The sequence below is a fragment of the Macaca mulatta genome, chromosome 17, assembly GCF_049350105.2.
Source record: "Macaca mulatta isolate MMU2019108-1 chromosome 17, T2T-MMU8v2.0, whole genome shotgun sequence".
NCBI lineage: Eukaryota > Metazoa > Chordata > Mammalia > Primates > Cercopithecidae > Macaca > Macaca mulatta.
In genome coordinates this window covers 13137700-13152309 of record NC_133422.1, presented here as the reverse complement: position 1 = coordinate 13152309, position 14610 = coordinate 13137700, and the positions used below count along the sequence as shown (strand labels likewise).

The 14610-nt window shown below is 40.0% G+C and overlaps 1 protein-coding gene across 2 annotated transcripts in view; it reads left to right on the top strand.

Moving 5' to 3' along the window:
- STARD13 (StAR related lipid transfer domain containing 13) overlaps positions 1-14610 on the top strand; it is a 558426-nt gene that overhangs the window by 285123 nt on the left and 258693 nt on the right. The window lies entirely within an intron of this gene.

Genomic DNA, 14610 nt, shown 5'->3' with positions numbered 1-14610 from the left:
AGCCCATAGTGAAAGACAGAGCTGCATGCATATAATGCCTTTATACTATGTGTCCAACACAGTGTCTGGGACACAGAACGTACCCAACAAATATTTGTTGAGTGAGTGAATGTTAATTATGACATTTGAGTATAAAGAGGGCTGGCATAGATCTATCTACGATTCTCAGGAGTACCATTTCACTGAAAGAGTTTTCCTGTGTTATAGGCACCGGGCCAGGATCGAGGAGGGAGGCTGGTTAGATGTGACCTAGCTCGGGACACATTGAGAAGAGTTGGTGGGGGTTTCAAGGAGGAAGTGGAGGCAGATATGAGTCATGGGGTTTACTCCCCTGAGATAAGAAGTGTTTGAAGTAAGGGGGAGAGACTGGGGTAAAAGCAGTACCAAACAGCAGTAATAAGAAAAAGAAAGAGGAAGGAAACCCCAAACCACATTATCAGGAAGCTAGGGAGAGTTCTTATAGTTACTGGGCCCTTGGAACACTTTTTTCCAAATGGCCACATATCTGGCCGTGACAGATGTAAATTAATATGCACTAATTGTGAGAGATTACTAAATCCTTAGATTCACCTAAAACAACACACTTTCTTAAATGTAGTTCAATTAGGCCGGGCGCGGTGGCTCAAGCCTGTAATCCCAGCACTTTGGGAGGCCGAGACGGGCGGATCATGAGGTCAGGAGATCGAGACCATCCTGGCTAATACAGTGAAACCCCGTCTCTACTAAAAAATACAAAAAAAAAAAACTAGCCGGGCGAAGTGGCGGGTGCCTGTAGTCCCAGCTACTCGGGAGGCTGAGGCAGGAGAATGGCGTGAACCCGAGAGGAGGAGCTTGCAGTGAGCTGAGATACGGCCACTGCACTCCAGCCTGGGTGACAGAGCAAGACTCCGTCTCAAAAAAAGAAAAAAAAAAAAAAAAAGAAATCCTTATCACACTTCACTACAACATTGAATACAGGCAGGAAAAAAATACTTTCAGTGAGAACTGAGTTTTCCCCAAAATTGCCTCTAATTGATTTACATTATATAATAAGATGAAGGCATGCTAGATAGGCAACCTGATGCCATCTTACTTTGGGATGCTTTTCTCACGAGGATGAAAGCAGAAATGGACCAGCTTAAAGCAAACCTAACAATGGGACGCTCAAGAATTAAACAAATGGCTGTGAAACCGTAAGGAACTTACTGCTGGGGGTTCTAATACATGAGGTATGTTTTATTGTTGTTTTTACTATTTGTCCTTTTTTTTTGAGAGCTACTCGCCTTTGGGAAGTGATAGTTTTAATCTTTTTTCTCCTTACTGCAGTTAACTGGATCGCAGATATCATAGACTGAATTTAATTGAAGCCAGCTTGTATGTGTCATTGATTAACTGTTTAAGGCAGAGAACTGTCTGCAGGTTTCAAAACTCAGCTTGAAGTTTTTACCCAAATGTGTGCTTTATTAGAAATAAATTGAAAGAAGATCTGGAAACAGCTGGAAACATTCTTTTTTTATGTCTAACATACATTTTGTAAGAGAAAAGCAGTCAAAAATTAAGTCATTTGGACTATGATAAAGCTCATCTCTGACCTGATAAAAAATGTGCTTTTCCCTTGTTCTTGATATATTATCTCATAGCGATAGAAGAATCATGAATGTGCGTGCTGTTAATGCTGCCATTAATCACTTGGCTATATACTGATTTCAATGTATTTTTAAGGCAGACATAGACTACCAGATACTTAAGTGGTATTCTCTCACAGGCCATGGGTAACCTTCTGTCCTATGACTCAAAATCCCTCATGGAAAATAAACTTTTAGCTTGAATCCAAAAGGTTAGCTTTCATAAGAGTTCATCTTTGAACCCCCAGCAATAAGCTCCTTTCACTAAATGTTGATATAATATCCAGCCTATCAAATGAAATCAGTGTTTGATGTTTATGAAACTCATAGGACTGTACAAACGTGCTATTTTATAAGGCATTAATCCAGAGGTCCAATAATATGTACAGTGAAGTTTATCTTGACAGGTGAATCAACTCATTGCTAAGGAAAATAGCCGGACAATACTATCCTTGTTACTGAGCTGCAGGTGTTTAAAGAGCTTAGTGAACTAAGGGGGAAATTTCCCAGCACCACATGGCAGGAATGAATGGTAGGGAAGGAAGCAAATCTCAGTTAGTTGGTTAGGCAGGTGTTTAGAAAATTTAAAAGGGAAAATAGAAATCTAAAATCCAAAGCAGGTACCTGATTAAGTTTTTATGGCCTTATTAGAAATAATAAAAGAGCTACGGTTAGAAACAGGAAGATGAAGTTATTTCTTTCTAAATAATCTTTTTTAGAATAATAAAGTGAAAGTTTTGGAGATAACCTCACTCTGAAAATTTACAGTGTCCAGATTACAGGGAATTCAGTTATCTAAAAACAAACATACTGGCTATCAGCCTCTGAAATATTTGTTAAATCCCTCCAGGGTCTGTGACAGAGTTCTATCCTTGATCCTGTCTTTCTTAAGCTAGCTGTAATAGAATGGCAAGAAGTATTATTTGCAAGCATTTTTGACAATAGTAGTCCAGTGATCTATACATATAAGTGATATATTCATTGACATACTGAGCAAGTATAAGCCATTCTGTGTCTATGATACTATACCTAGAAAAAAATTCTATATAACCCTGTGATAAAAGTCTCCAACCAGCATTTTTAAGAAAATACTTGCCTAAAATTTTAAAAAGAAAACTATCGATGGATGTATTTTCAGTATGCTGATAATACCTTAATAAAAATATTTTAAAACATGAGGGTGGCACCAAAAATAAAATAAAAGCATTGAAAAGAAATTAGGAAAATAACAGAAAGGGATTTGTCAGCAGCAGCAATTAATGGCTTGAGTGAAAACTATTATGTTTTATAATTATACCAAGAAAACCATGCTAAGTAGAGAGAAGACAATCAAAGCAAAATGTTTTACTGGTCCAACACCTGACCTGCAATGAATTTATAGTTCATGGGTGAGGGTTACAGTGAGCATGATTTATTCTTCATGGTATTGAAACCTGAAGAATTGCATTTAGTATTTAACTCTCTCACTATTCATCTACAAAGCCCCTTTGATGAAATCATGGCATTTTATCTGCTAGATAATCTTATGTTCACTCTTGGCTGCTACTACCTAAGGGTCAAGGAGGGAATCTCAAGTCTTGCTACCTGCCTTATCTTCCTTGGCAGGGCTCCCTCCTCCAGCCCCGACTGTCACCATCCAGCATCCCGAGGTGTTCAGATGCACAGTTTAACCTTATAACTGTGCACTGAATGCAGAGGCACCAGCTGTGTACTGTTGATGCACATGAGAAGCCTACCTTTATTTTGCCTAGTTCCCTTTGCTCTATTAAAGCCTCTAAAAACATCTCCTTCCAGCATCTCCTGTTACCAATTCCTGTTACTTTCTAGATTTCTCTATCAGGAGCCTCAAGGCTGTGGATGTTTGTTTGGTCCACCTCTTCCCACGCTTCCCCATAGACGCCCCCATTCCCTTCAGCCTCCGTTTCTTACCCTCATCTCTTAGGAACCCGGGACCTTTACTGCTTGAGGCTCAGATGAGCCTCAGTCCGTTCATTTTGTGGTCATCTCACATCAGTGTGGAAGGTGCCCAGCTGATTCGTCTCCAGAGTTTTTACCTCTTGCAGTCACCTCTGTCCAGAGTGAATTCCCGCAGTTTCTGTTCCTGCTCCAGCCCTTTTATATGCTGTATTGGAGCCCCTCTCTGTTCTCCTGGTTTCATGTAACTGCTACCTTTCTTTTCTCATCCATATCCTGTAGTTTTTGCTCCTCTTTCTTAATCGTTATTCTATTCTCCTTTAAAACCACACACACATTGCCCACAAGGAAGTTATATTTTCCCCTAAATTTTCCCCTTAAATTTTACAACATTTTAAAAAAAATTGTATTCCCATTCAGACACACAACGAACTTGCACATTAAATTCATGATAAACTCTTAAATATTAAGAGTAACCAATTCATTTTTATTATATTTTTAAAATACTGATGACTGTGCATTTATCTTTTAACAAAGAACACTTCAAACTCCAACTTTGGTGTGAGTGGAGTCAAGAGTTTATTTTACTATGTTTTTAAATTTTATTTTTTGTTGAGATGGAGTCTCATATGTTGCTTAGATTGGTCTTGAACTCTTGGCCTCCCAAAATGCTATGATTACAGGCTTGAGTCACTGTGCCTGGCTGAGGGAGGGGGTTAATTTATGATAGCATTAGTTTAATCAAGTGTAAAATGTAGATTTGAGGGGGGAGGACCTTAAGTAATGTTTTAAATTAATCAGCTTGATCAAATATTCCAAAACACTGTTCATCACATTCACCCATAATGCATGGCTATTGTGAAATTTCCTGTCATTCATGGCTAATCAATTATGACTTAATAGTTATGTGTTTGTATGTGCATTTTCTATGTTTTTAATGAATTAATGCTAAATATTTCAACATTTGGAAGGATAATGCATCGGTATACCTAACTTCTCTAGCCCACTCTACAGCCCCAGTTTTCAATTCTTAATTCATTCGGTCAATATATATTGAGCATTTATTATGTTATTAGCACTGCATTCACCACTAGGGATGCAGACATTAAAAATCCACTTCCTACCCTCAGGAGGGTTATAATCCAATCTAGTAAGAAAACCGTTACTTTGTGGGGCTTAGGCGTAACTTTAGAAAAGAAGAGTCAGTGTGCTCCAGGCAGGAGGAACATGTGCAAAGGCACTGAGGCAGAGAGTGTGGTGCATTCAAGGAACTGCCAGTTCCTCTCTTTCCCCTGTGAGTATCTGACAAGTGTTGGTGTTGAGGGTAAGAGGAAGAAAGCATACCAGGGCCTCGAGGACAGTGATGAAGATTTAAGCTAACCACTGTGACTGTTCCTGGAGAACAGGAACTAGACTCTGCTAGAGACAAGGCAAAGATTTTGCTGATAATTCTCACCCCATTGGCATCATGTCATCAGTCTGTGCAGTCTGGAACTTCATTGACTGTGTGTGGTGGCCTGCACATAAGACTAGATAGAGGGGTTTTGCCAAACAGGCACGGAATAACTAAGAAATAAAATAGCTCTTTGTGTGCATGCGTGTGTGTACTGAGAAAGTGTTTGAAAGTTTGGTTCATAGAGCTTAACCCAAGTCTAGGAGGGCATGATGTCAAGGAAAAGGACTGATTAAGTAAAGGAAAGGCAAACGCAAAGATCACAAGACAAGATGAGGAATGCTAAAAGGATACAAGTACCATATAGAAGCTAAGATAAAGCTTCAAGATTCTGGAAGCACAGTGGTAGTGACTTGGCCCGGGGTGCGTCCCTGGGAGTAGGTGGGGTGAAGTGGAGTGGAGACAAATGTCCTGGAGTTGTGAGTTGAAATATTTAAGCTCTCCAGGTGATGCAGGACAGACTCTTCTAGGATTGATAATTTCCGCTGATGGCACTAGCTTTCTTGGCAAATGACGTGTGATTCCTTGAGCATCTAGTGTGCGTCAAACACTGCGCTAGGTGCCGGCAATCAGTGTCTGGAAAGAAAGACAAGGTCCTTGCTCTTATGGGATTTACAATCTAGTGAAGGGGCAAGTCAAGCAAGGAATAAAAAATAATCACAAAATATTATGTGGACATATGTTCTGGTCAGAGTTTAGTGAAGTTTGACCATAAAATGGTCAGGAAAGGCTTCCAAAGAGGGGACAGCTATGCTAAGACCTAAAAGTTAAGAAAATCAAATTCAACAACCTATGTTGTTGTGGTGGTTGTCATTGTTGTTGTTGAGTTCACCATGTGCCGGGCAGTGTTCTAGGAACAGAGGATGCAAAGAGAAATAAAATAGAGGTCCAGGGTTACACAAATAAAATAGAGCTATCGATAAAATCCATTAAATCCAAAAGATTTCCCAGGACTCCAAAGATGGATTTGGATTTGTAGTTTTTCCCTTATTGATATGGTTTGGATGTTTGTCCCCTCCAAATCTCATGTGCAAATGTGATTCCCAGTGTTGGAGGTGGAGCCTGGTGGGAGGTGATTGGATCATAAGGATGGATAACTCATGAATAGTTTAGCACCATCCCCTTGGTGATGAATGAGTTCTCACTCAGTTAGTCCACACAAGAGCTGGTTGTCCCTCACCGTTGCTCTTGCTCTTGCCATGTGATCCTCCTGCCCGCTCCCGCTTCTGCCATGATTGTAAGCTTCCTGAGGCCCTCACCATAAGCCAAGCAGATGTTGGTGCCACACTTGTACAGCCTGCAGAACAATGTACCAATTAAATCTATTTTCTTTATAAATTACCCAGCTTCAGGTATTTCTTTATAGTGACACAAAGTGGCCTAACACATTAAGTAATATCAAACATTTTTATTTTAAATGGTACTTGCAAAATAATGTATAAAAATAATTACAACAAATATATTATTAGCAATGAATGACTACTACTGAAGTGATATAGAAAATATAGTATTTTCTCATATGGAAGGTAAATGCAGTTGACCCTTTGATATAGTTTGGCTCTGCATCCCCACCCAAATCTCATGTTGAATTGTAATTCCCAGTGTTGGGGGGGACCTCGTGGGAGGTGATTGAATCATGGGTGTGGATTTCCCCCTTGCTGTTCTCATGGTAGTGAGTGAGTTCTCATGAGATCTAGTTGTTTAAAAGTGTGTAGCACTTCCCCCTTCACTATCTTTCTCCTCTCCACCATAGTAAGACGTGCTTGCTTCTCCTTTGCCTCTTGCCATAATTGTGTAAGTTTCCTGAGGACTCCCAGCCATGCTTCCTGTACAGTCTGTGGAACTGTGAGTCAATTAAACCTCTTCTCTTTATAAATTAGCCAGTCTCGGGTAGTTCTTGAACAACGCAGGAGTTAGGGGGACCAGGTCCTCCTGCTCCCCCGACCTATAGTCAAAAATCCAAGTATAACTTTTGACTCCCCAGAAATTTAACTACTAATAGCTTACTGTTAACTGGAAGCCTTATCAATAATATAAACTGTTGGTTAACACATGTTTTGTTATTTTGCATGTATTATATATTATATTCTTTCATTAAAGCAAGTTAAAGAAAATATATTCACTATCCATTAAGTGCAAGTGGACCGTCACAAAGGTCTTCATTCTCATTGTCTTCACGTTGAGTAAGCTGATGAGAAGGAAGAAGAAAAGAGGGTTGGTCTTGCTGTCTCGGAGGTGGCAGAGGCAGAAGAAGTAGAGAAGGTGGAAAGGGAGGCAGGCACACTCAGTGTAGCGTTTTTTGAAAAAAATATCCACATGTAAGTGGACCCATGCTGTTCAAGCCTATATTGTTCAAGGATCAACTATGTGTCCTTCTGTGTAGACAGAAGGAAAATGTATATTAAACAATAAAAGTAATTTCCATTGCCCCAGATACTCTTAAAACTAACTCTCATTTATTAACCATGTTATCACAAGGCACTAACAGGAAGACACTTAAAGTTTTAAAAAGTTGAACTCCTAACCTAAGTGATCCACCCACCTTGGCCTCCCAAAGACTGGATTTAAAGATGGATGGTAAACATTTGAGTCTTGGTTCTGCAACTTATTAGCTGATGATTTTGATCAAATCATTTAAATTTTCTGAAATTGTTTTCCTGCCACTTTTGTTTTGTTTTTCTAAGGAGTAGCAGTTGACCTCATGTGCTAGTTATATTAAATAACGCTTACAAGACGCATTATCCTGGGTAGTGTTAAACTAGAGCAAGGTCTTATTAAAGATGAAATTCCTAGGCCGGGCGCGGTGGCTCAAGCCTGTAATCCCAGCACTTTGGGAGGCCGAGACGGGTGGATCACGAGGTCAGAAGATCGAGACCATCCTGGCTAACACGGTGAAACCCCGTCTCTACTAAAAAATACAAAAAACTAGCTGGGCGAGGTGGCGGGCGCCTGTAGTCCCAGCTACTCGGGAGGCTGAGGCAGGAGAATGGCCTGAACCCGGGAGGCGGAGCTTGCAGTGAGCCGAGATCGCGCCACTGCACTCCAGCCTGGGCGACAGAGCGAGACTCCGTCTCAAAAAAAAAAAAAAAAAAAGATGAAATTCCTAAATAAAATGCCATACCTACACAGATTAATTAACAAGGTGGGAGGTAGTACTGAGATAGCTCCAAAAGACTTTCCTCTAGAATGTGGAACAAATGCTGCCTGCCTTTAGAGATGCCAAAGGTTTGTTCAATATGTATTTGTGGAATAAATATAATTGGAGTGGAGGGTTACCCCATGGAAGGCGACAAGGGTCCCAGCCCCTTCCAACTGTCCACACCAGTAAACATACTTAATCAGCCTTGATTTATGTCAGCAGTTGGAACACAATTAGGGCCACCAGGAGAGACCTGTGTCACTCTAGGAATAAAGATCTTTGTTGAATAAATATATTTTTATGCATGCAAGTAGGAAATGTACTTGCTCCATATGTGGATTTTCCCTAAACTTTCCTATTATTTACAATACCTTTCATTTTGATGACACTTTAATTATAAAACACTCTCATATATGGTTTAACTATGAGCAGGGTAGGTAGAACAAAGAGTTCTTTGCTGCATTTGACAGATAAGGAAACCTATGTTTAGGGAGATTAAATAGCTTCTATCTCTCCTACACCTTATCATTCCCAGAGCTGAGATGTGAATCCTATTCTCGTACCTCCCACATCCCGTGCTAGTTTATAATACTCATTAGTGACTTCTTGCTGTTTAGCATGAGGCTATTCAGAATTTGGCTGGACTGGAATCTCATGAGAATTGCAGAAATGGTTTAGGCAAACAACAACAACAATAGCAATTAAAATTTAATGAATGCTCATTATATGCCAGGCACCATTCTAAATATTTTGCATGTACTATTGCATTTGATCCTTGCCAAAAACCCTATGAGGTAAGCATTATTATAATCCCCATTTTATAGATGCTGAGGCTGAGGAACTCAGAAAATGGGTAACTTACGGAGATTACACAGCTAGTAGGTGCAGAGCCGTGGTATGAACCTAGTTGGCTACCTCCTCTGTCTGTGCCATCAGTCACTTCCCTGTACTGCCTGTGGGAACTGGGGACTGGCTTTCAGTGCTCTTCAGATGATGTGTTCATTGACCTTAAGAAGCTCAGTAACAACGGAAGAATGCTTCACAGTGTATGTTTGAGGTCTCAAACTACTCTATGTATACTAAGACAGTCATAACAAATTACCTAAATCGATATGCTAATGCGAGGTTGTGTGCTAAGCTAAGCTACTTACTCAACCTTTATAAAACAGACAGGCTGAAGGATGGCACAAGTGATGTCAAGATGATTTCAATCACTGGAAACGTCTTCAATCCAATGGCCTGTGAATGCCATCAGAAATTTGTAAGACACTTCCCCAAGGTCTCCCATATGGTAATCATGGTTCCCCAAAGTGTACATGAAAATATAGAAAGGAATTGTGATATTTGTAAAGTTGATGACTATGATATGACATTCAGCCTGAAGATTCAAAGCATTCACCAGTCTACATCAGGGAAATGTGAAACACAGCCAAAGTTATTAATTGGCAATGCAGAGTTTACAGCTAACACTAAATTTTGCTTCCAAGAAAGTGTAGAGCCTGATGCTTTTTTAATTAACAGAACAAAACCCAAAATGCAATCAAAATTGTTAGCATTCAAAGACTGGCAGATTCAGAGCATGGCAATGGGATACACAGATAGACCAATCAGGGCAGGCACAGATTGGTGACTGTCATCCAAGGACCCAGCTTGAAAAGTCAGCTTCTCCAGAACTTTCAGCAACACTTTTAAAATGAGGAAATAAATAATATGAGATTGCATTTCACAATCTCCAACAACATGTCCCTGAAATGGAGCCTGAAGGATACATCAAAGGAAGAATTGCTACACCCCATCTCTCCTGGGAAGGGAACATGCAGGGAAAGAGTTGCAAGAGCTCTTCACCCTTCTACCCTGCAGCAAAGGAAAATGGGTCTCCTCAAGAAAGGCATTTCCCCACAGCAAAGCTGCAAGCAACATGAAATAATGCACTATGACTATGGGTTCTTGGTGAAGGATTCCTGGCCTGGTACAGTTAGAAATTGGGCTCTATTCTCAAGCAAAGGCTTCCAGCAAAAAAAATACCACAGCAAGCAGACCGTGGAATGTGCTTCTCCACTCTTCTGTAGGGGGTGATGGCACAGAATCAGAGTTGAACATGGGAGGGAAGTGGAAGGGATAAAAATGTAATGGAATTGCAGAGTTGTTGGCATTCAGATGTGTAGGTGGTGGGCGGCAAGTCCTGCTTATTGCCTGTGGTTGTGAAAGGCAATGGTGATGGTTCTTATTACATAGCAGTAAGGGAAGGAGAAAAATATATGTATTTTTTTCATTTGTCAAAGTTATTTATCACAGGATTATTTGTAATTTTAGAAATTTGGAGAAAAATGTCCAAAATTGTGAAAGCTTTAAAATAAATTATAGTGTGTTTATCCCACAGAATTTTAGATATTCATTAAAAACTATATTTTAAAAGAAAATACATTGGAAAAATGCTCACAATCTACTGCTTAGTGAAAAAAATGAAAAACTTGGTATAAAAACTCTTCCAAGTTTTTTTAATATGCAAGGAAAAAACTAAAAAGGCCAATTTTCAAATGTTGTCAGCTCTCTTTTTGGTAATATTACAGGTACTTTTAATGTTTCTATTATAATTTTTATGTGTTTAAAAAACTATAATTATCAGTATGTATTACCTCTATGTTTAAAATTAATAAACATTATATAAGAAGAGAGTGATAATTAATGAGAATGAAGCAATATCAGCATAAGCATTCCTAAAATTTTCACTTATCCTAAGGAGGATCCTAGTGGTAACCAGTCATTTAAAACTATAGGAATAGTCATTCAGTCAGTAAATGATCCTACTCCTACTATGTGCTGTTCACTGAAAAAGGTACAAGGGGTTGAGAAATAAAAGTCCTGTACTAGTCCTAGTTGGAGGAACTCAGGACTGCAGGGACAACTGAGAAGAAACAGGTAAGGACACTTAGCTCTAGCTCTTTGATAAGTGCTCCTCTGGCAGTATCCCCAAAGCACAGCAGAAACACAGTGGAAGAGGAACCCATCCAGCCACTGGGATTTGTAGAAGGATCAAGGAGAAGGTGATATGTGAGTGCATCTGAGTTGAATCTCGAAGGATGAGTGAAGACGAAAAAAATTAGAGTAAGGGCATTCAAGCACAGCTGATATATAAAGACATAGAGTGCGGTGCAAGCAAGAGCTTTCAAATGGGACTCTTTTTATGCTGAAATTCAGGGAAGGGAAAGAGAAAACTTGAACTGAATTGGTTACTCAGGAGATAGAGAGGTGGGGAAAGATTGAAGCAATATAGGATGTATGGAGGAGTTTCAGATGTCTTCTAGATTTCTCTCTCAGTCACTAGATGGGTGGTAGCGCCAGTTGGCTCACATAGGAAATAGAGATGAAAAGCAGGTTTGGAAGGAAAGTTCTGGAGATACCCATCAGGAAGTTAAACAATACATGGCCCTAGAGTAGAATCATTCATTTATTCTATAAGTATTTACTGACCATAACTGTCCGCGACTGTTTTAGGTACTGAGGATGCACAAGCAAGTAAGACAGACAGGGCCTCAGTTCTCAGGGAGCTCACAGTCTGCCTGGGAGACCGACCACAAACAAACAAACATAATGTCTGGAAGTGGAAGTGCTATCAGGAAAACTAAACTAGATGTCGTGAGAAGGAGCTATTTCGGTTGGGTGTCAGGCATGGCTTCTTGAAAGGGCTCCGGATGGATTTGGGCTAGGACAGTAATGTAATTATGATAGTATTGTTGTTGGGAGCATAGGCTAGGTCCTTTCTGTGTGCCAAATGGATTATTTCATTTAATCCATACTGCAATCGTCTAGGGAGGTACTATTGAGAGGCAGAAACATATGCAGAATCAAACGGGACGCTGCCTTTAGCCACATTCTTAACCACATATACTGTCTATCTATAGCCCGTCAGGCCTTAAGAAGGACCATGTGAGGCCGTCTGTGAAAAGGAGGAACCCAGGGGAGGGTGTCGCCTGACAGCCACGAGACAAGCCTGTGTCAGAGGAAGGAAATGGGCTGCAGTGTCCAATGGTCCATGCACCCTGGAAAGGACAACAATAACTGGAACACGTCGTTAGATTTAGCAACCAGATGATTATTGGTGACCTTGGCAAGATCATGTTCATTGAGGAAGGGAGGAAGCCCAGATTGCAGTGTTGACAAGGAAAGACTTCTCTTCCCAGGGACACAGGGTAGAGGCAGTGGGCTTTAGAATGGCTGCTGCTGTTTTAGTTTTGGTTTGTTTAAAAGCAGGGTGAGACTGGAGGGTTGAGCCTATGGAGAGCGAGAGATTGAGGGTCTGTGAAGGAGAGGAAATAACCCATGTAGCAAAGTCCCTGTTGGGATAAGAAGGGAAAGAAAGCCCAACACATGTGAGGGGCGTGGTCTCGGGCTGGAAGAACAATACCTCTTCCACTGAGATGGAAGGGAAGAGTCTAAGCAAGAAGGGAGGTAGGGCTAGGGGGTTACCTGAGTTCTTTTCTCTGAAGTAGGTGATATTTTCATCTGGTGAAGGCCCCAGAGGGGATTCTACCTAAGGTTCAGCTTTAAAACAGATCTTGAGGAGAATGAGAGTGGATGCTGTACAAATGACTGCAAGTAGCCCTGAGGTTCCTATTGAGGTTGGAACACTTGGCATTTGTGGCAGCTCCATCTGCACAGCTGTGTGGTTTCTTCCAACAGGGCCAGCAGCCGGGGCTGGCAGAGAGCTGGGCCATGCTGGGTGGCACACACTGCTCAGCCGGCACCTGTTCCAGGCAGATCATTTCCATCTTTCATCTGGGCTTCTCTTGGACAGTCCTCAATTCATGGGCCATCCGACAGCCAGAACTAAACAAATGTGCAATGCCAGAATTTAGTCTTCACATTAGTCATTTAAGGAAAACCCCTAATCAATGGCATCTGAATATAAAATACGTGCTAGAATAGAAAGTAGTAGGGGCCCATGCTCTTGAGAACTAAATGATCACTAAAATAGCTAGAATGGTTATGTTCTGTTCCCGCGTGTATAATGTTAAAACTACTGCCTCTGTTTGATTCAATAAGGGGTCCCTTCTATAAGTCAAATACACAGCTTTCCTGGGAATGTAATTGTTAAACATTTTGTTGTTACACTGTATAGCAGCCACTTTAAGATAACAGGAGTCTTGTTCTTTGCAGAGCATTTTGTTACCTCTACATGCATACAAAGCAGAGGATGGAATCAAAAGGGTATTTGGCTTGGGTCCAGAAAGCAATCTGGATTAGTCTATATAACTGGCTGTCACAGTTTCAAGTCCATTTCTGATCCATGACTTATTGCTTCATAACTGACTATTTCAAAGATTTACCAGGATGCTACAAAAAAAAAAAAAAAAAAGATCTCATTACTTTCTAGCTCATTCTGAGGTATGTTTCACTAGTTAACATTTTAAAATATTTAAAGTAACAAAATAAGACAATAAAGACTATTTCTTACCATTGTCCCTGTCATTCCCATTTTCTACCAACAAGATAAACTGATGGAGGGAATATTTGCTAGAAGCGTAGCAGAAGTGTAGAGGGAATACTTTAGCTAGAGGTTAGTTTCCACCCCCTAAGGCAGTAGCAATTTATATAATAGAGGAAGGACTGAATACTTCTAATTTTCAAACTTCCTGTAGAGCACCTGAAATTAAAATGAATATCTGATTAAATTTTGGTTCTTATTTGGCAGCCTGGTACAAAGACATTTAAAAAGAAATGAGATTCAAGCAATTTTGCAGATTCAAGAATTCAGAAATTCCTTTTGAAAAATGTGTTCCTCTCCCCAAACCTGAGGTGTAAGGCATTAATCACATCTCTGAATTAGTTAAATGTTGTCACAGTTACTTTCTTGGAAGACCTCAAAGCACTTCAGAAACGAAACTTTGTGAAATGCAGGACACCCTGAGGCCTGAGATAGTATTGTCTTCTCCTTATGAATGAGTTGAAGCCCAGGAAGTGGACTTGGACTTCAGTGATGATGTACTTCTTAAAGAGCCAATACACTTCCCTCTTTCCTTCAGGAATCAGAGTTAATTTCTAACTACAAGCCTACTTTACATTTTTGGCTAAAATACCTTAAAATTCTTCTATTTTTGTATTTCACTTCTTCATAATACCTACTTCTTTAACTGCATACAGATTGTAATGCTTTCTCAAACTATGTAAATCTCTTTTAGGTAGGTTCCTCATGGTTTGACCTTAATATTTTAAAGTTATTTTCCTCCTCATAATGGCTATGCAATGGAAATAATATTTTGACACTTCAAACCATATTAATTTGATTGTAGTTTGCAGCCAGATAATTATTTCATTGAAGAAATCAGGAAGGATTAACAGAATGTTCAGTTTACCAATATTGAACATCAAAAGAATGTCAGCCAAACCGAGTAGCTGACTTCAAGTGACTTGAATTCAGGGAAACTGGGATGAGTTATGCTCTCACTGTGGCATATATAAATTTTTGTTGTTGTTGTAGTTGTGAAGATGGTAGTTTCTGA